Source organism: Marmota flaviventris, chromosome 6, assembly GCF_047511675.1.
Source record: "Marmota flaviventris isolate mMarFla1 chromosome 6, mMarFla1.hap1, whole genome shotgun sequence".
In the NCBI taxonomy this organism is placed as follows: domain Eukaryota; kingdom Metazoa; phylum Chordata; class Mammalia; order Rodentia; family Sciuridae; genus Marmota; species Marmota flaviventris.
In genome coordinates, this window is record NC_092503.1 from 8,884,803 (window position 1) to 8,910,213 (window position 25,411).

A 25,411-nucleotide genomic window follows, 5' to 3' on the forward strand; every position below is an offset into this window, starting at 1 on the left:
TGTGAAATCTGCTTGTCAGAGAACCAGCTCTGAGTATCACTGGCCTAGGGGACCAAGTCCTAGCAAGATCCTGAAAACTATTTTCATAATAATATTAGGACATTCTTTGTCTTTTCCCTATGTTGATATTTGAATTGATGTTACAAAACAACAAAGGTCAAACTGCTCCCTCTAACACAAATCAAGGGAGAGGGGTACCAGCAGTCCATGTTTCTTTTTCTTTTTAAAGCTAGCTTCACTTACCAATGTTCTCAATCAATGAAAACATTTTTGTTTGTTTTGGATTTTTTGAGACAAGATCTCACTAAGTTGCCCAGCCTGGTCTCTAACTCCTGGATGCTCCTGCCTCAGCCTCCTGTAAACTGGGAATTACATTTACCTGCCCCCACACCTGGAAGCAGTAAAAAATATTATGATTAAATACTGACCCTTGAGTTCATGGTTTTTTAATATTCTTTATTCTAAAATAATACGTGCACATAAAGCACTGAAGTACTTGGTAATCTGAAGGAAAAGCACCTTTGCAATAGTTTAAGCTGCAATATGCATTTTTTTTTCACGGTACTCAGGTTTACTAAAGAGACTGAATGAGAATTATAGTTATATAATATAACTCAATCTCAGCTACTTATCAATATATAATTATAATTATTCTGGCTTCAGTATTTGACAGATATTTTCTTGAATACGAACAAAGTGAACCTATCACCTTAAGGAAAACAGATAACAAGATTTGTTGCCACATAAAAACTAAGCTTTTGAGGCCAGGGTTTTGGCTCAGTGGTAGAGCACTTGCCTAGCATGTGTGAGTCCCTGGGTTCTATCCCCAGCACCACATAAAACTAAATAAACAAAATAAAGGTATTGTTCCATCTGTAACTAAAAAAATTTTTTTTTTTAAAAAAAAGGAAAGCTTTCAAATCAAAATCATAATTTTTGAAAAAATAGTACCTGTCACTATTGACAGAGCCCCCAAACTTAAAGACCTTCCTCACCCAATTGGGGGTGATACTAATAAATGTGAATTTTTTCTTCTGCATTTCTTATTTCCTTGTGTGCTCCTGTGGTTTGAATATGGCTTGTCCCCCAAAGATTCATGTGCTGGAAGCTGGTTCCCAGTGTGGCAGTCCAGAGAGGTGGTAAGATCGCTAGGAGGTGGTACCTAGTGGGAAGTGACTGGGTCATAATCACCCTTGCAGAGAAATTCACGCGGGTCTCCCGCAGTGGGTTAGATTCCCAGGAGTGGTTAAGCTCCTTTTGAGAATAGGCTGCTTGCTGTAAAGGAGAAAGCTTGGCCCCTCCCCACTTTCTCTTGCCTCACTTTCTCTTACCATGAGATCTCTCACACACACTTCTGCTATGTGATCCCAGATGCCACATTATGATGCAGCCAGCAGCCTTCATCAGAGGCCAACCAGATGGGTCTACACAATCTTGGACTTTTGGCTTACAAAACAGTGAGCTAAATAAACCTCTTTATTTTATAAAGTACTCACTCTCGGGTATTTCCTTATAGCAACACAAAATGGAATATGCCATGTCAATATTTGGAAGAGTTACATCCTTGGTAAACCAATATATTCTAAATGACCAGTGATGGTGATAAAAATTGCACCTGAGTAAAAGATTCATTGAAGGCACAAGAAACATGTGGATTTTAATATTACCAAGTATGAAAACTTCATTGATATATTTCAAAATCTATATTGTAACTAACCTTTAAGAAACTATAACTTGTTGAGTTTGGGTCTAATATCAAAGAAAAATATTCCATGATTATCTAAAAACTATTAAAATACTCCTTCCTTTTTCTATTATATATCTGCAAAATTGGATTTTCTTCACAAAACAAAAACAACATATTACAACAGATTAAATGCAGAAGCAAATATGAGGATCCAGCCATCTTTAAGTCAGACATTAGAAATAACTCCCAAATGTAAAATAATACTCAAATAATTTTTATATTTTAGAAAATAGTGACTTTTCATCAAAATAGTTACATAACACTTAATGTGTTATTTTTAAATGAATTAGTAAATTTTAAAATTTTGTTTTAATATCTAATATGGTAGATATCAACAGATAACCATATACAGGAGCTTTTTGAAGGATTCAATAACTTTTGTAAGTATAAAGGGGCCCTGTTACCAAAACGTTTGAAAACCACTGATATCTAACTTTCTTCATGTAAAATCTTAAATAATTATATTAAGATACATGGAATAAATCCCTATAGTAGTACAGGGCGTGTTGGCACACGCCCATAATCCCAGAGGCTCTGGAGGCTGAGGCAGGAAGATCGCAAGTTCAAAGCCAATCTCAGCTACTTATCAAGCCCCTCAGCAACTTAGCGAGATTCCCTGGTCTCTAAATAAAAATACAAAAAAGGACTGGGGATGTGGCTCAATGGTTAAAGTACACCTGGGTTCAATCATTGGTACAAAAAAAAAATCATCATTAGTAAAAGCTCAAAGTGTTTCATTTTACATATATTATGATTTCTAACCAAACTTTTAAGATATCTTAAAATTATAAAGCACCATTTGTGCTAGACAAACGTAGCAGCTATTTCAAGAAAAAATAAAATGCTATCTTTTTATGACTCAAAGGAGATAATGTATACAAAAAAACTAACAAAAAAGTCACAGTCATAACATCCTCATTACTGAAAGGTTGCAGCCAACTTTAGTGCTGCCACTAATGCAAAGGAGTGATGTCGAACACTTTGCTTCCTTTTTATATATATATTTTATGTGGTGCTGAGGATCGAACCGAGGGCCCCACATGTGCTAGGCGAGTGCTCTACCGCTGAGCCACAACCCCAGCCAGCCCTCTTCGTTTTTTTTTGCCTTATTTTCTACTGAAAAAACAAGGGCAGTAAATGATTAAATAATTTCTGGGGTATAATTAAGATTGTTTACACTAGTAAGGGGGTTGATACAAAAAAATTTAAAAGCAACCAACCAATTGAAAGCAGAAACTTGGAACAGATATCTGTACACCCATGTTCACAGCACCATGACTCAGAAGAGTCAAAAAGTGGAAACAATCCAAGTGTCCCCAGACAGATAAGGGATAAACAAAATACAGTGTGTAAAATATAATGCAACGACGCAAGGGAATATTATTTAGCCTTAAAATGAAGGGAAACTCTGACACACGCTACAAAGTAAATAAACCATGAGGATACTACTCTAAACGAAATATGTATGCCAGGCACAAAAACACAAATACTGTCCACTTCCACTTCCACGAGGGACTGAAAGTTGGCAGATTCATAAAGAATAATTCTTGCCTGTCACTGTGGCACATGCCTATAATCCCAGCAGCTCCAGAGGCTGAGAGGAGAGGATCGGGAGGATTATGAGTTCAAAGCCAGCCTCAGCAATGGCAACTCAGTGAGACCCTGTCTCTAAATAAAATACAAAATAGGGCTGGGGGTATGGCTTAGTATTCTAGTGCCCCTAAGTTCAATCCCCATTATCAAAAAGAAAAAAAAAGAATGAATCTCACTGGTGAAAGGGTGGATTCCCGGGTGAGGGAAAGAGAGAATGGACAGTCAGTGTTTACAGGGTGTTTAGGTTTAGTTTCACAAGATGAAGACAGTTCTGGAAATGAACAGTTGAAAACCAATGAGAATGTACAGTGCACTGACTTATGCACTTAAAATAGCACAAAAAGTAAATTCAAAGATAAATATTTTCACCTCAATTAAAAAAAATCAGATAGTTTTTAAAAGCAACTATTCATATTAAGCCATTCAATACAGACCGAAAGTAAATCTTCCTCAGTTTGTCCTTCTGTGTTCCACTCTGAAAGTGGCAACACAGGCCCAGGAGAAAGCCTGGAGGCTCGTCACTGGAACGGTGTTCTGGCCCAAACCTGCTTCCAGTAATTATAGCTTATTTGCAGAACATTTCTACAAGTCACTGAAAAATCCATTCCTGCTTTTAGGAGATTACAGTCTTAAACCAAACAATGCATGTGCCTGACTGAATCAGTGCCCTGGGAGGGGCAGTCAGTAGTACTCCAAGATGCCTCCCACTCTTCACCCCCACATGCTGCCCAGAACCAATGGACAAATCAAGAGCTCTGGAGTTTGGAAAAGTACAACTTGGAGACAGAGTGGCAGAGAAAAGAAAAATCCTACAGGTAACATGGGTAACGTTGGGTTAATCAACCAACAAATCTTAACCGAATATCTATTCTTCAAAAGAACCCTGTACTGCATTTGTTCTCTGGCTCTCTGGTCTCTCAACAAAATAAGTACTCTGCTTTTTAACTTGAGATACTTTCACTAGTTTATTTTGTGTTATCTGGTTTCTACTTTTCACCAACATGCATACCATTTACTATGGAAGGTAATAAAATGTGTTTTTGGTTTATTATTATTTAAGTCATGAGTTAATATTAGAGATCAGAGATAAAAATAAATCGGGGAAGATATTTTCCACTTATATAATTTGGATATAATCTTTGATATTCATTACAAGCTGTAAGAATGCAACCACTCTGGAAATTTTTGATATCAACTAATAATACTGAAGATGTGAACACACTGCAAATAGCAATTCCACACCTGGGATGTGCACCAGACTTATTCCTCATAAGTCCCGCATACAAACTATCCACTGCAGCATCATTCACATTAGCCAAAAACTGAAAACACCACAAAGGTCCCCAGTGTTGTATAGTCAAACAACAGAATTTTATATACCAACATCAAAGAACACTATGTAGAGTAAAACTGGTGAATTTCCTAAATATAATGTTGAGCAAAAGACTCTTAAAAATATGTGCCTATAATGTAAATCCATTTATATATGAACTTCAAAAACAGGCCAAAGTAATTTTATCAATTAAGACTGAAATCACAGGTAGTATAGCTACATTTTTTAAAGCAAGGAAAATATTACAAAGAGCAGAACAGTCTTGGGTGGTGCAGGGGTGAGGGAAGTGACAGGGCAGGGCACACAAGTTCTGCTAGGGAGGCGGTTATACTCCTCTTTCTCCACCTGAGTGGCAGTTATGGATGCTTGCTTCACCCTTCAGGACCTATCCTACATGAATATCTCAGAGTAAATAAGCTTTTGTATTTAAGAATGTTTTCATAAGCAAGTTTAACAAGCTGTGAAATATTCTAGGCATTATTCCTCTGGGAATTTTAGAAAGCTCCTAATTATTTAAAAAAAAAAAAGATTTTTTTTAAATTAGTATAGCCTACATACTGAATACTCTTTCCAATCTAAATTATCCCAATTGAACATCAAAGATGCTATTTTAGTTCTCAAGAAGATATCTTCAAAAAAAATACATGAACCATAATATTGGAAATATGAGAAAAATTCAGAATAAGGTCCTATTTTGTTCTAAAGAATAAAAGTTTAAGACATTTGTTAAAAGACTGAGATGAAAAGTAAAAGTTGTACAATAGATTACGGGGGGAAATATAAAATGTTGTCAGATAAATTTAAAGCAGGAAAAAATCCACAGTAGAAAACTTTGAATATAATACTCTAATGCCCTAAAGTTTAAACATTTGACTACAGACTTGTTAGGGGGCTGGCAAAAAGAAACTGGAAAAAATTGTTTTCTTGTTTGGGTGATGTGAATTAAACACAACCCAGTTTATTTTTAGGGACAGTGACTGCTGTTTTAGCTACCTACTGCAGGTGTGGATGGCTGGCTGACTTCACAGTTTGCTGCTGGGAAAAGGAATGGTAGTCTTCAGGCCTCCCTCTGCTGCCCCCTCTCCCCACAGACTGCAAAAAGTCCTGAACTCTGCATTTCTTTTTAAATAATTACAATAACCTGCCTCTAGTTAGTCACCCCTTTCTTTGGGGGAACTTTCCAGAACCCACAAATATCCATTGAGCCCAAGGCAGTTCTATCTAGTTCCTAATCAGTTTTAATAGCTGCCTAGAAGCTGGTTCAAATTTGCCTTCAATGCTTACGCTTTAAGGCAGGGATTCTCTCAGCAATCACTTGTCATGGGGTACTTACAAACATAAGGAAATAATGACTCTGCATGCTTATTGTACCATCATTTTCTACCTCTTCTCAAAACATGCTAGTCAGATAATGTAATATACATAGAGAGGGTTATAGCCAGGAGTACTCAAAGATACATTCTTACTATAATTGAGGGACATCAAATCCCTTTTCCTATTGGCTTGCAGTCCTCAACAAGTTCTGCCTTATTCAGAACCCCACCTGCTGCTTCAGATACGGCATACAGACGCCCTGAGCACATGTGCAGACTACATGGCAAGGGTCTTCTCTGCTTGTGGTAGAGCTGTTTTTCCATTTAATTATCCTACTAAAACACAAACTCCTAAACAGAGAGTATGTTTTACTCTACTCCTTACACCATCTGAAAATACCACCAGAACCCTGTTTACTCAGTGTTCAATAAGGTAGTGAGTATGGCACATCACCTCCAACAGCTTTTTAAAGAAAAGGGAATAATAAACACAGATTAGGGCTGGGATTGTGGCTCAGCGGTGGAGCGCTCACCTAGCACGGGCGGGACCCGGGTTCGATCCTCAGCACCACATAAAAGTAAAGGCATTGTGTTAAATAAATAAACACAGACTAAATCTATATCAACCATTCAGAGCCTGGGCCTCTCGGAAGGGTAGTATAGGTAAAAGAATCTAAGGGAGAAGGCCATTGGTCCACTGCCATGTTCACAAAGCCACAGAGAGGTACATTTTCAGAAAAGTTACTCCCTTTTTATTTTTCGTGTCAGATTTCAAGTCAGTTCTAAGAGCACAAACATCTAATTATCTGTACTGAGAAAGGAAGAAACGGAGATTACAAGACAAACAGCTTGATTACTCACTAGAAAGAGAGTGGGAGCTAGATACTTCTCAGAGTGAATCTACACCTGAACTTAGATATTAAAATACTGTTATGCCAGCCAGGCACAGTGGCCCATGCATGTAATCCCAATGGCTCAGCAGGCTGAGACAGGAGGATCACGAGTTCAAAGCCATCCTCAACAACTTAGTGAGATCCTAAGCAACTCAGTGAGACCCTGTCTCTAAATAAAATACAAAAAAGGACTGGGGATGTGTGCCAGTGGTTAAGTGCCCCTGAGTTCAACACCTAGTATCCCCCAACTCCAAAAAAACTGTTGTGCCATATATGGGGCTCACTAGGATCAAAAGTCAGGTGCCTTAATTATAAGAGAGAATGAATTTCATTTATCAAAGTGACAAGGATTGAAAGAAATGATAATACTCAGTGTCACACAGGGTGTGGAGAAATAAAAGGGTAATCTGGTGATGTAATTAAAAAGAATTAAAATGCTATAAACCTTCTAGTTTATCAATTCTACTTTGAGAGTTTTATCATAGGGAAATAATCTTGGATTATGCAAAGTTTTAAGTAGAAGAACTTCCACCACACCATTTTTATAAAGGAAAAATCTGTACAAAATGGATATTAGTTCAGTAAATGTTGACAGAGAAAAGAATACTATGGAAGCACTGATGATTAAGTCATGGAAGACTGGAATGACATGGAAAGATATTTTCATTAACTTAAATGAAACTATATTTTACACTTCCAGGATCCTCAGAGGGCCAGACCCTGCTAATAACTAGATCCTGGGTAAATTACAACAAACAATTTTCAATTGTTGGCCTTGCAGGGAAGTATGGGAAATCTCCAAGGAAAGAACACCCAAACAGAGAAAGCCAGGTCATCTAGAAGACAAAAACAGACAGAAGCACTGGAATCAGAACTAGTGGACCAGTCATCACTGTTTTCCCAGAACTGTCTCAGTGTTAATTACACAAATCCCACATCCCAGTAAACCCCTGGGTCCTGGGCAAACAGACTATTGTTCACTCTATTGGTAGCCACACTCTGGTCCTATCTTGTGAGGGGGAGGCATTGAATCTGAGTCACATACTGAGCAGAGCTCAGAGGCTCACGTTGTCTCAGAATCTAAGAAACCCTTAGCTTTAGGTCAAAGCATGCAAACATTCCCAATCTAGGACCTAAAGATTCCCACAGATGAGGTTCAAACAAAATCTATTCACAGGCAAAAAAAAATAAAAAGAAACATATTACAAAATAAGTCACCACAATTAGTAGAAACAATAAATTTAGATCCCCAAATCTTCAGATATTAGGAGAAACATAAAAAGAATTTAAAATAACTAGATTCAAAGTATTTAAAGAAATTAGAAAGCAAGACACTACCTAAAACAACCAGAGAAGCCAGGGAGGTGGCACACACCTGTAATCCCAGTGGCCTGGGAGGCTGAGACAGGAGGATCAAAAGCCAGCCTCAACAACTCAGCAAGGCACTAAGCAACTCAGTGAGACCCTGTCTCTAAATAAAATACAAAATAGGGCTGGGGATGTGGCTCAGTGCCCCTGAATTCAATCCCCAGTACCAAATAAATAAATATTAAATAAACAAACAAACAAATAAAATGACCAGAGAGAAGCAAATAAAACTTTATAACAGAAAACTAAATCACTGAAATAAAATGCAGTACATGAGTCATGTATTAAAGAGGAAACTATTTTTTAATATTTACTTTTTAGTTGTAGTTTGACACAATACCTTTATTTATTTATTTTTATGTGGTGCTGAGGATTGAACCCAGGGCCTCCCTCGTGCTAGGCGAGTGCTCTACTGCTGAGCCACAACCCTAGCCCTTAAAGAGGAAACTTAATAACCTACTTAAAGTAACTCAAGAAATTGTCCATCAAGGTTTTTGAAGTAGAGAAGTTTACAGAGACAGAAATATAAAAGAGAAATTAGGAGCATTAAGACACTTTAAGGGGGACAGATCTAATTAGAATTATAAAAGGACAGAATAGACAGAATGGAAAAGAGACAGCTGAAGACATGACAGAATCTGCCAGAAGAGATGAAAAATCCATGGATACAAGAAGTCAGATACACACCAACTAGGATAAGTATAAAAGAAGTTCAAAACTGGGCATATTCTAGTGAAACTGAGGCAGAAGAGAAGGGCCCAACACTCCCCTAGAGAGACTTTTTATTATTCCATCTCTGACAACCACATGGCTGCCCCCAATGCCTCACTGGAAGCCACAGCTACATAAGACAACTGTGGTCACTCCAAGACATCTTGCTTTGGTCACGGGTCCACCCCAGACAGCCTCACCTTGCAGCCTTTCTGGATGACTCCACCCTTCAGTTGTCCCCAGTCTGGTCCTTGCAGAGCACCTCCCCTAGTCAGGACTAAGCAGAGTCTTCAGCTAACTGGACACTGTGTGTATGTGCACCTGCCTCCTGGTCTACACAAACAGCCTTTCCCACATCCCCATGGGAACAGTCTATGCACCGCTTCCCCTTGGGCTGCAGTGTACGTTCTAATAAGACTTCTTTCAGGTGGTCACATTTTGGCTATTTGTGGTTTCAATCTTGAGTAGAGCAGCCTGAGCTGGTAGCACTAAAGGCTGCTGGCACTGAAAGCAGCCAGCAGCCCAAGCTGAGGACAGCAGAGAGTGATGGAAAGCTGCCAGGGGCTCTGGATCCAGCTGCTCTAAGAGTTCTGCAGAGCTGCCAGCCCCTGCTAGCTCCTGCTGCCAGGAGAGGCGTCGAGGGCCAATACGAAACCGAAGGCCTGAAAGCCGCCAGCATGCACAGCTTAGAACTGGTCACACTAAGGGAGCCGCACTGCGCTTCTTCCTGATTTTTATTGGAAGTGAGCAAAAAAGCTCTCAGAAATTGGTAACAAAACCACATAAAAAGACACAGAGAAGAGTTTAGAAGAAACCAAAGGTAGAAGACTGGTCATTACAAAGGAATACCAATTCAGCTGATCAGAGACATCTCGATAGCAACACTGACAACCAGAAATCAACTAAGTAATAGCTTCAAACACTGTGAGAAAATACAGTTATGTTCTGGACATATAAGAAAGAAAATTATATGCCCAGAAAAACTGTCTTAAGCATTAAGAGTGAAATAGTAAGACCTTTGTTAAAGAACAAAAGCTAATTTTAAAGCCAGCTGACCTCACAGAATAAATGAAAACAAAAAAAGCATCTAAAAAAATCTTCTTTAAGTAGAAGGAAATAAAAGGAAAGTCTTAGAAGAAGAAAATATAAAAAAGAAGTGGTTAGACATGTAGGTGAAATTAAACTTTGTTCAAGAAACAGTAACAACAGTGATAAAAGAAAGCAGCAGCCTACCCTTCCATAAGTCACCTGTCACCTGACATGCACAGCTGTAAAGGTATTAAACTTCTCATGTAAAAGGCCCTTTATCATCCATTTTACATATAAGAACGCTGAGGTGCAGGGATGTCAAATACTATGCCCATTATTCATTTGGTAGGTAGCAGAACTAGGATTCAAACCAGGCTGCCAGTTTCTAGTACATGTGCTTTATCTCAAGGCTGTGGCTGTTAGGGAGGGAAAATAGAAAACTAAAAACACTAATGATGTGATGATCAAAAGAATGATCAGAGCTATAGTACTCTATGGCCAATATAGTTTCAGAAAAGTAGTTAAAATACTCATTAACTTTATACTTGATTATCTTAGACTAGAAACAAAGTATACAACTTCCAAGCCACTGTAGAGGGGAAAAATGGAAAGATGTGGTAGACTCAGATCAACCCTCTGAAAAGAGGAAAAAAGAAACAAAAGGAAGAATACATGAAAACAGTAAGGATGGCAGAAGTTCAAATATATCAGTAATAACAAAATATTAATGGTTAAAGACCTTTACTTGCAAGTTAAAAGTACCAGATTACTAAAAAGTAAAAAAAGTTACATGTTCTTACAAGAGACAAAACCTAAGATCATGTTGGAAAATAAGAAAAAAGAAGACATGCTATGATACAGAAATTAAAAGAAAGCTGAGAGAGCTGAACATGATACATTTTAAGGCAAAAGTTAAGACACAATAAAGGGAGCTACAGTTTTAAATACTCCTATTCACACAGAACATACCACAACTCCAAAATGATAAACATCTAATAACCTTCAAATAGGCAAAGCAAAAACTGATAGGGAAAAATGAGTTTTCCACCATCAAAGCAAATTTCAACCAAAAATCTCAATTATTTAAGATAAAATAATTAGTGAAGATTAAGATAAAAATTGTAGGGACTGGGGCTGGGGCTCAGTGGTAGAACGCTCACCTAGAACACATGAGGCACTGGGTTCAAACCTCAGCACCACATAAAAATGAAATAAAGATATTGTATCCACCTACAACTAAAAAATAAGTATTAAAAAAAAGATAAAAACTGTAAAGATCTAGAGGATGCTAATGTCACAGTTCATTTAAACTTGGTCTTGAATATGAATAGAATTTTGTATCCAATTCAGAGAATGCCTATTTTTCTCTGTGGCTCAGTGGTAGTATGCTTGCCTTGCATGCATGAGACACTGGGTTTGATCCTCAGCACCACATAAATAAATAATTATTGTGTCCATCTACAACTAAAAAAAAAAAAAAAAAAATTACCACATAAAGTGAATCACAACACATTTCTAAGAATAAATGTCACACAGACTATATTAAGATAAAGCTATTAAGTTAAAAACTCAATTACAAAAATATTAATTATAAAAGCTCATATTTTGGAAAGGAATAAACAAACTTTAAAAACATACTTCTAAATAAAGACCTGTGAATTGAAAAAAAAAAACAAAATACAAAATTTAAAACACTGAATACTGTGCTCAGTGGATGAATAAGTGCTTAGCAAGTTTAAGTCCCTGGGTTCAATCCCCTAAAAAATAAAGTAAAAATAAAAGACTGAATACTAATTGAAATACTCTATATCAAAACTTGTAGGCTACAGCAAGAGCAGTATTTTGCAGATAATTGTCTTCATTAAATGTTCACATTTAAAAAGAAGAAATGCTATAAATTAAGGAGCTTAATGGTCAACCGAAGAGGTTTGAAAAGTATAACATGGACCCAAAGACAGTAAAGGAAGGAAATAATAAAGATAAAAACAAGAATTAAAAAATGAAAAAAGTGGGCTGGGGTTGTGGGTCAGTGGTACAGTGCTTACCTCACATGCATGAGGCACTGGGTTTGATTCCTCAGCACCACATAAATAAAAAAGAAAGGTGTTGTGTACATCTACAACTAAATAAACAAATAAATGAAAAATGAAAAAAGTGGGGTGGGGTTGTAGCTAGAGCACTTGCCTGGCATGTGTGAGGCACTGGGTTCAATTCTCAGTACCACATATAAATAAGTAAATAAAATAAAGGTCCATCAACAATTAATAAAACTATTTTTTTAAATAAATGTTTTTTAAAAAATCATTTGACCATATTCACTGCCTAAGAACACTCTCCTCAGTCTGGCACTGAATGGGCCCGTGTCTATTTTTGCAGCATTATCTCCTACTGGATCGTAGAGGGTAGATGGGTTCCTCATCTTATAAATCTGAAAAATGAAATCTGCAGACACAAGAAGAGTGAGAGCAAGTGCAAAGTAACAGAATTTATTAGAGTAACAGAAAGCAAAGCTCCCAAAGAGGGAGGAGGTCCCAAGAGATGGATGCCAATGGGTGTCTGCTATCTAGGGTTTTTAATGGGCTTGATCTGTCCCTAGAGATGACTGGTGGGATATACAATTTAAAAAGGCCAATCATTTCTATTTTCAACAAATCTGGAGAAAAGTGATTTCTAAGCCTTAATCAGCACAAGAATGGAGGTGACAGTCTATTAGAGCAAGAAGTAGTACCTTTGGGGGTGTTAGTAGTGTCTAGGGGCTATTAAAGAACTGTCCTTGTGGCTAGAATAACTGTGGACAGAAGTTTTATTTCCTAATTCTTCCTCCTTTTGTTATCCAAGATTCTTTTCCTGACCATCTATGAGTGGTCTTTCTGTCTCACTACCTCTGTCCTCTATAGAAATTATGCTCCTTTTAAAGTACTCTTACCATCTGAACCAAATCCCAAGCTAATCCTTGTGACTACAATGTTTGCACCAAAGTTTAGCAGTCTTTCAAGACCCGCCTCAAAACTACCTACTCCATAAAGTCCTCCCTACTAGCCATGGACTTCTTTTAGTCTTTATAAGAAAACTTTCAGTCTTTCTTAAATTGCTCATTCAATCCTCTACCATATTATAGGTATTTGAGTCCCTATCATCCCTGCTAACTTGAGAGCCACTTAAGGATAAAAACTTTTAAATGCCTATTCCTCAAGATATCTAGCAAGCAGCTGTATACATTAGGTATTTAGTAAATATAAATTAGATTGGATAAAAGTGCTTTTATTTATACATGTAGTTCACAATGCTCTCCCATAGAAATGAAGGACCCTACATAGGAATGCTAATGCTTTCCTAATATTATAAATTGTATTCCTTTATAATGGAATGGCTAGTAAACTTTAGGAAATGTGTTTTCATTGCCATGGGTAGAAATACACGTGAATATCTTTTTTTTTTTTTTTTTTTTTGTACTGGGATTAAACCCAGGGCACTTAACCACTGACCTAAAAGTGAATACAATAAATATCTGCTGAATGAATGGCCATTAAATATAGAAGAAGGGCTGGGGATGTGGCTCAAGCGGTAGCGCGCTCACCTGGCATGCGTGCGGCCCGGGTTCGATCCTCAGCACCACATACAAACAAAGATGTTGTGTCCGCCAAATACTAAAAAATAAATATTAAAATTAAAAAAAATATATATATATATATAGAAGAAGCCAACATGCCAGCCCTTTCCGAAAGCATCACTGTGTATCCCCACATAATAAGAAATGACATGGAATGAGAAAGTACAGGTAGATTTCAGATAGACAGTCACTAACTTCTAATTAAGAAAGGAAGTGCAGGTGGAGACTCAAAAAAACCTAGGAATTGGATGACCCAGCTATCCCACTTCTTGGTAGTTATCCAAAAGAACTATACGGATATCCAGCACACTATCAGGAAACAGTCACTACAATGTTTACAGAAGCACAATTCACCCAGATACCCATCAGTAAATAAATGGATCAAGAAAATGTGGCATAAATACACAATGGAGTTTTACTCAGCCATAAAGAAGGAATGAAATAATGGCATCTGCCAGCAAATGGATGGAAATGGAGAAAATCATCCTAAGCGAAATAAGCTGGACTTAGAAAATCAAGGGTCAAATGTTTTCTCTCATGTGTGGTACATGTATCAAAGGGAATTTCATCTTTATGTATATGTAGAAAGTATCAATCAAAAATAAACAAACAGGGCTGGGGTTGTGGCTCAGAGGTAGAGTGCTAGCCTAGCATGCCTAAGGCACTGGGTTTGATCATCAGCACCACATAAAAATAAAATAAAGGTATTGTGTCCACCTACAACTAAAAAACAAATGTTAATAAACAAACAAGGGAGTGAAAGAAAGATCAGTAGAGGAATGAGAGAAGGGGAGAAAGGGGGGTGGAATGGGAATTGAAATCAAATTCCTTGGATGTATAATTTTGTCGAAAGGAACCCAAATACTTTGTGTGATTATAAGGCTCTGATTAAAAAAACAAGGGAACTGCAATAAAAATTGTGGGCTCTTAAAAAGCTAAGTTCTAGTCATTTAAAACACTATAATAAATACTTTGAACATGATTTTTAATAAAATGCATCTTAATTAATACTATCACAATTGAAGAGTTCCAAGTAACTAAAAGCATCCCAGGTTCCTGCCAATGTCGGGGGCTAAGTGCACAGACTCTATGGACACACTGAAATGCACGATCCACACTAGCAATAAAGATCTCTGCATGAACACAGAGTAATGAAAAAAAAATCAAACTAGCTCATGTAAACAGGCTAGCTGTAGTTAAAAGAAAAAAGAAAAAACCTTCTTGGTTACACAGGAAATATAAAGCAGTTTACTAAAAAGGAACACAGACAAAATTGTCGAAAAATATAAAAGATAAAGCAAACAACTTCACAATATTCCTACTACCAAAGTCCATATTCCTGAAAATTATAATACATTTACAAAGGAAAGTAAAACTGATTATGGTAAATCTAATTAAAATGTCTTCTGGATTATTATTTTGAATTTTTAAAGCTTAACTAACATAAATGTCAGTAATTTTTTAACTTCGAATTTGAAGGGTTTTTTCCCCCAAATAAACTAAATTAAATGGACTATAACAGATAACAGCAGTCTGTAATTTTCTTAATTTTTACAGCCAAATATTTTCGTGAATACCTACATATTGTTAAACTAAAATGAAAACAAAATGCCAATTTACATCATGATGAGTAAATCTGTTTTCACATCTGCTGCCATCTTTTTTACTTACAAAAATAATCCCCTGGCATTTTCATTTTTCATATAGAAAGGACTAGAATGGATAGCTGAAAAGCAGCCAACCAACAAATAGAGCCCTGGCTACAGCCCAGCCCCACTTAGGTTCTATGGGAGGAATGAGTTCCAAGTCACCTCTTCCTAGTTCTGATGATAAGCAGAAGGGCCTGACCTTCAGTCAACAGATGGGCAGGGTAGAGACACAGAGAGCATGTCCATACTGTCCACACAGGCCAAGGGCAGGGCACAGCACAGCCTCAGAGGAACAAAGCTAACTGAAGGACCAGCATTATCAATTCTAATGTGCTTAGAACTATGCAAAGTGGTTGTGGGCTATTCAACAATTTCCAGCATACACACAATCCCACTGTGGTGAGAAGCTCTCACAAAGGGGCCTGGCCCAGAATGAGAGCATGCCAGGACTGTGAGTGAAACTGCAGCAGGAAGGGAGGAATCATCAAAGGAACCAGGGACTGAGAAGAGAATACAGATGTTTGCATCATAAATAGCCAGCAAAAAAAAATATTTTCATTTCCTTATTACAATGGCACAGCTTCGCTTAATCAAAAAATAGTAAACAAATACCACAAAACATCTACCAAGTGACCAGTCCAAAACTAGGTACTATCAAGTTAATATAAAAACACAATATCTAGTCCCTGAACTAGTAGTTCACACTTTATCATAAAGGCAAAACTAATGTGAAATAACCAAACAATGAAAAGTAAAAGTGCATGACTGCTTGGGTTTGAACCATTCCCAAGGAATGGTGCCAGCAACAGAAAAGCGTTCCGCGTGCAGAGTGGGAGAATTGAGTTCTCGGACTGTCTGGACTAGTAAGGGGGATGGAGAAGGAAGAAGAGATTAATTTGTGGCAGTTGATGGGTCATTTAACTTTTCTTATTCACAGCACACCATGAGACACATTATCCCCACTCTAAAAACAAGGAAACTGAAGTTCATACCTTACGAAAGCTACTTGGCCATTGTTGCCTCAATATGTTCATCTGCAAAATAAACGGACTGATACATATCAGTGGTTTTTGAACCAGCACCAGAAAACCCTAGCGTTTTCTGGCAATGATCCTTGAAGTAAGCAGAACTCCAAGCCAAATGTACCAAACCCTCTGGTCAAGACCCAATACTCGTTTCCCTGCACGATGTTTTGCCATAACTCTAGCACTGACAATAGAATCTAGTATATAATCAATACATAGTATACATATGTAATACAATACATATGTAATACAATAGTATGTAATCAATACACACTTTAGAATGAAACAAATGGCACATCACAAATGACCGCTGATTCTCATCTACGGTGCCTCATTTCTTTAGACATCTAGTAATGCTTTTATGGTTAGCTCCTACTTCAGAGCTCTTCATCAGTGGGTTGAAGATGACACTCTTCCAAAAGAGTTTGCATTTGTATCTGCCAACATCCCTGGGTGCTTCCAACTCAGAAGCATTGTGATTAGTGTAGTGAACATTTATAATTTTAGGTTGCCTAAGAATCCATTTTAAATAGAATCTGCACTTTCTCACACCAGAAGCAGGCTGTCACCTTTGACAAGCTTCCATTTCTATACCTCCTCCTAGCTCCTCAGTGAGGTCAATCCAGAAATCTGCTTTATACAACTTCCTCCTGGTGACCACCTCCCTGTGGGACAGCTAGACGGTCTACTTAATGGACCCCACTGGCCCTCATGAACTGTGTAAATATGCTGCAGTGACTACCTCTCAGTCATAGTGTGACCTCCTCATACTTATGCCCACCTCATACTTCAAACCCACCAATTAAAATTCCCTCCCTTCAGGAAATCTGACTGGATAATGCCCTGGACCCAATAAAGTTGTTGGCCCCCAGGTTGGCTGGGGTGTGTGTGTCTGTCTGCCTCTCTCCATGTGCTCTCTGACTTCTAGTCTTTGCCTCGGAGGCCTGCCGAATATCAGCCTCCACCTTCCAAACTGTAATAAAATATTTTCATCTTGTGTCTCTCCTGATCATTATAGAGGTGCTCTCCACCATACTGATCCTAAACTAAAACAACTGTATTCAGAGCTTGGGATTTTCTAGACCACAACGGCAGCATAAATTCAAATCCCAAACCCAAAAGTTTCAAAAGAGACGTCTTTTAAGCAAAAAGAGAGTTTTAAGCTAAGAAGCAGCCTGCTCCCTTTGGCTTTCTGCTCTGCAGCCTTGCCTCTGCGGAGCCTCACTGAAACCCAATCCTGGCTCTCAGGGTTCAGGCCCACACTGGTTCAGACCTTCTCTCTGCCTCACTCCCCTCTTTTCTCAGGAACACTTGATCTTCTTTCTCTTTTTCTCCACCTCTGGATTTTTCTCACTTTCTTGTAATAAAGATTTTAAAACAATGCTTGTTTTATCTTTTCCAGTATTTCTAACTGTTTATAGCAAGAAGTTTTCCAGATTATTTTGCTAGCTTCATTCCCAGGAGGAGTCTACTTTTCAACCTACAAGCTAGTTTGAAAACCATCCCCTGAGATAACAAGCACCAACTGAAACCAGTTAAGCAGTCAAAGAAGTCAACAGGAGAGTGAGTCCAGAACAGGGTGAAAGGAGGGGACCCAGAAATGCAAGAAAAGATCTGTAGATCAAAAGACAAAAGGCAGAAGTTTGTTTCCTAATGATAAAGAGACTAGTCTACACTTACAGAAAATGTTCTGAAGAATGGCTGGTAAGTACATGAATATGATTACTTTTACTGGCAGGTTCACCAATAAAGGAGATAGTTTAAGAACACAGAACTGGAACCAGAAATGTAATTCCGTGGGGGTAGAGTACGTGCTTAACATACTCTACCCAGGGTAGAATCCCCAGCACAGTACCGTGTTAAAAAAATTATTATTAATTTTTAAATGTAGGGCTGGGGATGTAGCTCAAGTGGTAGCGCGCTTGCCTGGCATGCGTGCGGCCCGGGTTCGATCCTCAGCACCACATACAAACAAAGATGTTGTGTCCGCCAAAAACTGAAAAATAAATATTAAAATTCTCTCTCTCTCTCTCTCTTCTCTCTCTCTCTCTCTTTAAAAAAAAAAAAATTTAAATGTAGTATTATCACTTTCATATGTAAATCACCAGAAATATGCACAAGTACAAACATCTAAGTTAAATCAAATACAAGCAAAAGAGAACACACAGGAAACCTCACACACAGGAAATGAGATGAATGAAGTAGAGATTCAATATCTAGAAACAAATATCACTTGTGCTATGCTACTGTAAAGTCATCAAAAATTAAGTGTCCTGGAAAATTCTGTTGACTCATGACCACCATGTGCCCCAGGGAGATGCATAATGTAACCTGAGAAAATTGACTAGAGAATTTCAATATTGTAGCTGTTCTTCCCAGAAAATACTAACCTCTAACCAAAAAGAGCAGACACTGAGAAGCAAGGAAAAGGAAAATGACCCAAATCTTCCCTTACGCCACCCTTCAACTAAGGGCTATAATCAGAGCTGGAAGTAATAAGCATGAGTTTGGGGTTCAGGCAATAACTTATAGCATCCAGGTTCTAAAAGGGGATTAATATTCATCGTTCAAAAATTTAGCTTTTAGAAGAACTGTTTCTTTTATAAGTTCTGTTTCCTTAAAGTTTGTGTACCATGATCTTAAGATCTTAAATAAAATAGTATTTGTGTACCTAAATTTGGAGTTACTCAGCTTGGCCCAGGACTAAATAAGAAAGAAACATTAATGGGAGTTGGTGGGGAAAAGTTACAGAATAAGCATTAACTCAAAATAAATGCTTAGTGAATAATTATATGTACTTTTGCTTAAATCAACCTAGTAGAAATTATTTATAAAAATTTAAAGCACTTTATTAAAAAAAGTCAAAACAAAAGAAACATTATAATAATTCCTAAAAAGAAAAAAGAGTTAAGGAAAAGAAGACAGCAAAAGTATCAACACTAAGCAGGGCATAGTGGCCTATGCCTATAATCCCAGCAGATCAGGAGGCTGAGGCAGAATGATCACGAGTTCAAAACCAGCCTCAGCAACTTTGCAAGGCCCTAAACAACCTAGTAAAACAACCCCATCTCAAAATAAAATATTGAAAGGACTGGGATGTGGCTCAGTGATTAAGCACCCCTGGGTTCAATCCCTAGTAACAACAACAAAAATCAACACTAAGCATAAAAAGCCTTGGCTTTAAGTGTGCTTGCTATCAGGGAAAAGAAGCAAGATGACTTACATAAACTTTACTACCAGAAATAAGGAAAGTGCTTAGTTATGCAGGAAAGACAAAATTTTTTCTAGTATTGAACTTTTTTAAAATTTCACCAATGAATAACTACAAAAGGGCCATAAAATGGTACAAGAGATAATGACTAAACCATCTCACACAAGTACAGAAATGGAATTACAACTGCTTTCTACAACAAACTGAAATAAAAACTAACATTAATGGGTAACTTGATGAAAGCAGGGTTTTGAGGACTAGAATAATGAGCTCCAAAATATGCTATGGACAGAACAAGAGAACACACCCTTCCCCCTCGTCTTCCGCAAAAGCCAGACTGGATCAGACTAGCTAATAAGCAAGATAAAGACCCTAAGACTCAGCAAGCATTTTCCGGCCTCCCTGTAACCTGTGAAGTATTGCCACCTGTCCCTATCATCTCTTCAGGCTGATGGAAAGATAAAAACCAGAAGAGGAAGAATAATCTCACTATTCAGGACCGTTCAGTATAGTGAAATTAAAGCACTAATTTCAACTTAGGAGCCCAAAGTCTGAATTATATCTCCAATACCAGTAAAATGCATGGAAAACAAATGGTATGTTGCTTCTTTCTCCTGCCTTCAGGAACAATCTTCTCAGAATAAACCTAGCATTCAGCAGCTCAACCTGGAGAACGACAATCCATTCCCTGGTCACCTGCCCGAAGAATTGGGAGCATGAAGTCTAGTGATTATTTTTCTTCAGATTCAACATAAAATAACTGTTATTCATATCCTTTTATTTATTTATTTTTTTAATATTTATTTTTTAGTTTTCGGCGGACACAACATCTTTGTTTGTATGTGGTGCTGAGGATCGAACCCGGGCCGCACACATGCCAGGCGAGCGCGCTACCACTTGAGCCACATCCCCAGCCCTATTCATATCCTTTTAAATTAAATATTTAAAAAAATAAAGACCAATTAAACATATGAATCCATCCATCTGCCTGCCTGCTCATTCACTATATAAACATCTGAGTGCCTAACATCCTAGGCACTGTGCTAACGTTAAGGTATAGAAACTATGAATAAAACTCAGCCTTGACTTTCTAATTCAAATGATAAATGACTACATTTCTCTCTTGCAAGTTAAACAGTTAACAGTACACCTAAGATAAGAGTACAGCTTTCAAATAGCATTAGAATGTAAGACTGTCTTCTGCAAACCTGAAGCTGGCTTAGAGTCTCAAACACAAAGCCCTCTCTACAATTAATCAGCCAACTGGTGAGACGAGCCAGGTGTTCAGCTCTGTCCCCACAGCCAACAGTTTCACAGCTACAGAGACACCAGAGCAGGTCTTGTTTAGGGCAGAAATCAAATTGTGCAGGGAATCCTCCTGAGCAGTGTTTTCCTTTTGTGAAGCAGTTTTTAATTTCAATGAAGAATTCTATAAGATACCAATCTTCGAAAGAAAAATTAAATCTATATTCAAAAAACCACTTCTTAACTAAGAAAATAGATGGCTGGTAAAGAAAAACAAAGAGAAGTTCACTTTAAATAGTGAGGAAATAATAAATGACCAGTTGAAAATAAAAAAAATTTAAAACAATAAAAAGATAAAATGACATTAAGAACATAGTATCATGCACTTATTATGGCTCAATTATTCATTTGACACAATGTATATGATTTCCTTTCTTTAAATGTATTCAATATTACTGTGGTCTTGCTACCACAGTGTGATCATGTTATACTAAGGTTCTAATTAAAATTCACACCGAGGCCAAACTCTCAACAATAAACACTCACGTTGATAAATAAAAGGAAACCGAATATGTGAGAAATATTCAATTTTCTTGCTTACCAAATTGTCAATTCTGGCTCCCCAGTTACTAAGAAAGTCAGACTTCCACACAGGCCATGATGCATCCTCATAGCCAGCCAGAGGGTTAAAGCCTCATAGTTAGCCTGTTCATAATGAAGCCTCACCTCATTTCTTAAGGTTTTTTTGAAATAACAGCACTCTGGTTTAGGAATGACTTTCCAGGCAGGCAGAGAAGTTCGCATGCTAGATCCCAAGCCAAATGAGTGTCCAGTGTCCACAGCTGTCGGCTGCTCTGAGGACTTCTGGGAAGAGAATGAATGGGTCTGCTGTCTATCTCAGGAAGAGACATGAGAACCTATATCGGGGGAGGAGGAGAAGACAGGCCAAGACACTTTCCCAGTAAGTGGGAAAAAAGAGTAATGTCAAAATACTGGCCTGGAGGAGGAGATTTCTTTAATATAATTATCTAAAGTAAAACATCAATTTTTGTATGACTTAGCCATGTGTTAAAGACTTTTCTCATGAAGTGAATACTGATATAAATTTAACTTAAAAAGTATCTTCTAAACACATTAGTACCAAACCTGATAGTACCATCTTCCCATGACATTACAATCAGAATACAGTGGTGAAAGGAAAACAACGCACCTGCTTTCCACCATACCTGAGCCACAATCAGGATAACTACTAACACAGTTTACATGTATATTTTTTTCATATTTTTTAAGCTGTAGATGGCCACAGTATCTTTATTTTATTTATTTATTTTTATATGATGCTGAGGATTGAACCCTGTACCTTGTAGCTGCCAGACAAGTGCTTTACCACTGAGCCACAACCCAGCCCCCTCCATGTACATTTAATAGTGTGTTTTTAAAGTTTAAACTAGATGATAGATAAAAGCAAAAAAATATGACTGAAATTCTGAATAAAAATTCCACATTTTGTCAAAAACTATGGCCAAGTATTCCAATTCCACAGGAAGGCTCTGTAAAGTAATGTTAATTTCACTCAGTCAATCTATACACAGAAGTTGTGATATATGTCAATATCCTCACTCTCACCAGTATCACCATAGTGTCCTGCATTACAGGCTCCCCAGAAGAATACTTACTGAAATCTGTTTTTAAAATAAAGTAATAAAATTTTATTGGTAAAATTATCAAGAAGAAAAATAGTTTAACAAGATGCAGTGGCACAAACTGTAATCACAGGTATTTGGGAGGCTGAGGCAACTTATAGAGATTCTGTCACAAATTTTTTTAAAAAAAGGGTTAGGGATGTAGCTCAGCGGTACAGTATCCCTGGGTTCAGTTCCCAGTATAAGGGAGAAAAAAAACTCTCACAGCTTATCAGAGCAACAATTTTTCTAATCATGATATAAAAATATTCTCAAATTAGACAACAGGTGTTATCAACACACCCTGGCTAACACTCTCAAAGCATCAACAGTGCTAAGAAGAGAGGTGACACCAGCTTCTTGATGGGCCACACTCCAAGGTCACTGAAAGGTTTCTCACTGTGACAGTGAAGCCTGGTCACATTGGCAAATTTTAAATCTTAGATGATCACTGAGCTAGGAAAGTCACTGAGAACCTCACAGGCAAGCTAAGCACGCCTGGAGTGATAAGCTCCAGATACTATGTACATCTCAAAGATCTACAAAAATGGCAGAACAATCTGTAACTGCCATGTCTGTTTCATTTCACTGTATTGACAATCTCAGCTACATCATGGACGAAGAAGCTACAAGACAAAAAATCCAGGAGGGCGGGCTGGGATTGTGACTCAGCAGCAGAGCGCTCGCCTAGCATGTGCGAGCCCTGGGTTCGATCCCCAGCACCACATAAAAAATAAACAAAATAAGATAAACAAAACTAATAAAACTAAAAATTGATTTGATAAACATAAGCATAAAGATAATATTTTAGCTATAATAATAAAACATCTTTTGAGAAATGCTGGATCATCTTACATTTAAAGCGTATTACTGAAAAATGTATTTTCTTCTATATTTCCCTTCTAAATTCTCCAAATGCACTATATCAATGACACAGTGCTAGATTAGTTCTTTCCTATATTGTTACCACAGCATACTATCCTACACTGTAGAGACAAAGCTACAGAGACAGCTTAAAGGAGCTATGGAAACAATGACCCTACTGTTCCCTAATACTTCATCTAAAACAAAGAACAAGACACGCATCAGATTTAAGATCCCCTAAAGGTGACACTCTGCATCTGTAATGATGTACTCAGCACAAGAGAAAAGAAGCCTATATCCATGTCTGACTTCTCCTGAGAGATCCAACACCCAGTAACGCCTGGCTCTGGTACAGCAGGCCAAAGTACCTAAGTGGAAAGAATTCCAGGGATTAGGTGATGGGCATTAATGGGCTGTCTCTTAAGAGAAGAAAACAGTTGCCTCAAGTCAAGCTTGAGATAGCGCAGAAAGACCACAAAAATTACTCTTGCCACAAAAAGAAGAGAAATTTCTGGTACACACAGATACTGTTACAGGATGGAGTATTTTTAGAGTATTTTAGTATTTTTAGTATTTTATCTCCATCACTGATCTCCACAGTTCAAGAATCATCCCAAAATGTCCTAGTATTAAGATCTGATATTTAAAGTGCAGAGTAACATACCACACAAAAGCCAAAAATTACATTCCAGGCCACCAAAGAGTCAGAGTAATCAAGTGATCAAGTCACACCTACGCACACAACCAATATGAGTGTTCCCAAGAGTTGGAAAAGAAACAGTAAGTGCTTTCCTTACCAATGTGGACAAGGCTAATCCCTGATTGTGGCTGTCCTAATATAAATAAACTTTCCCAATTAATCTATAGATGATGTTGCTCTAGTCTTTGGATATTTCAGCCCAGGAGTTCAAGGCCAGCCTGGGCAACTCAGAAAGATCCCATCCCAAAGAAAGAAAAAAAAAAAAAAAAAAAACACTTTGGAAGGCCTCCAGAGAAGGAAGTGCTGCTTTGTACTCACTGCTTCCCAACTGTTCCAAATTAACAAATAGAGTGCTGAAGGAAAGGATTTTATGGCAAAAAGACACTAACTTGGGACCTCTATACTGACTTACTGTTACCTCTATAAATTATGAGCTCAAGAAGAGAGAACAATTGGTTCCATCCATTAATTAGGGTCATGTTTACTCTTCCATTGTCAACTAAGAACATGTTGCTTTTGTTGCTTCATAAGGAAGGTCTCCTTGGTTTATTACAATCATTACTTGTGCTTAGTAAGAGATAATGTGCTCCAATTTGGAAAGTATGTGTGAAGTACACACTTCTACATCTCATAGCAGAGGCCCACCCTCACTCAATACTTTCACATAATGACACTTCTTTGGAAGTCACAGGGTCTTCAATAACTTGATGGTTTTCTGTCCTCCATAACAGAACTACAAATAAAACCTTAATTTAACAGTTATTGCCTGTTAACTAGTATGAGCCACCCCCCCCCCTTTTTTTTTTGGTATCAGGGATTGAACCCAGGGGTACTTTACCACTGAGCTACATCCCTTGCTCTCTGCCCTTTTTGGAGGCAAGGGTACCGGGGATTTATCTCAGGGGCCACATCCCCAGCCCTACTTTCTCTTTTATTTAGAGACAGGGTCTCACTGAGTTGCTTAGTGCCTCGCTGTTGCTGAGGCTGGCTTTGAACCCATGATCCTCCTGTTTTGACCTCCCAAATTGCAGGGATTACAGATGTGTGCCACTGAATTCAGCTAATATTAGCCCAAACTTATCTTTCTGCTTACTACAGGAATTTTTATGATGCATTTTATTGAACCCCACCGTGACAGGTTTGGTTGCTGAATTAAAGTATTTGCCATTAACATTGTGTAGATCTAGCTGGTTTCAGAAGAATCCCTGGGGACACAGAGGTGCAGTGGGTTATGGCAGGCATGAGAAGAGTTACAGAAAATCCTGGCTGCCATGATAAGGCTGATGGGCTGGCCATGCTTGGTGCTCAACTGGCAGATCAGTGCCAGGAGGATTTGAGTTGCTGAGACTCAGATTGAGGTCTGAAGGCAAGGAATAGCCACAGGCAAGGAATGGCCACTCTGAGGCTCAGCTCCTTCCTAGGCTCCCTCCCCTGGCCA

The 25,411-nt window shown here is 37.9% G+C and overlaps 1 protein-coding gene across 3 annotated transcripts in view; it reads right to left on the reverse strand.

Moving 5' to 3' along the window:
- Positions 1–25,411, reverse strand: part of Tulp4 (TUB like protein 4) — a 231,900-nt gene that overhangs the window by 173,093 nt on the left and 33,396 nt on the right. Inside the window, exon 1 of one of the 3 annotated variants that reach the window (XM_071612876.1) lies at positions 13,565–13,659. The exons of the other annotated variants lie outside the window; for them this stretch is intronic. The gene's annotated coding sequence lies outside the window, so the exon portion shown is untranslated. Of the gene's footprint in view, positions 1–13,564; positions 13,660–25,411 lie in introns of those variants that run through there. 3 annotated transcript variants of the gene reach the window in all.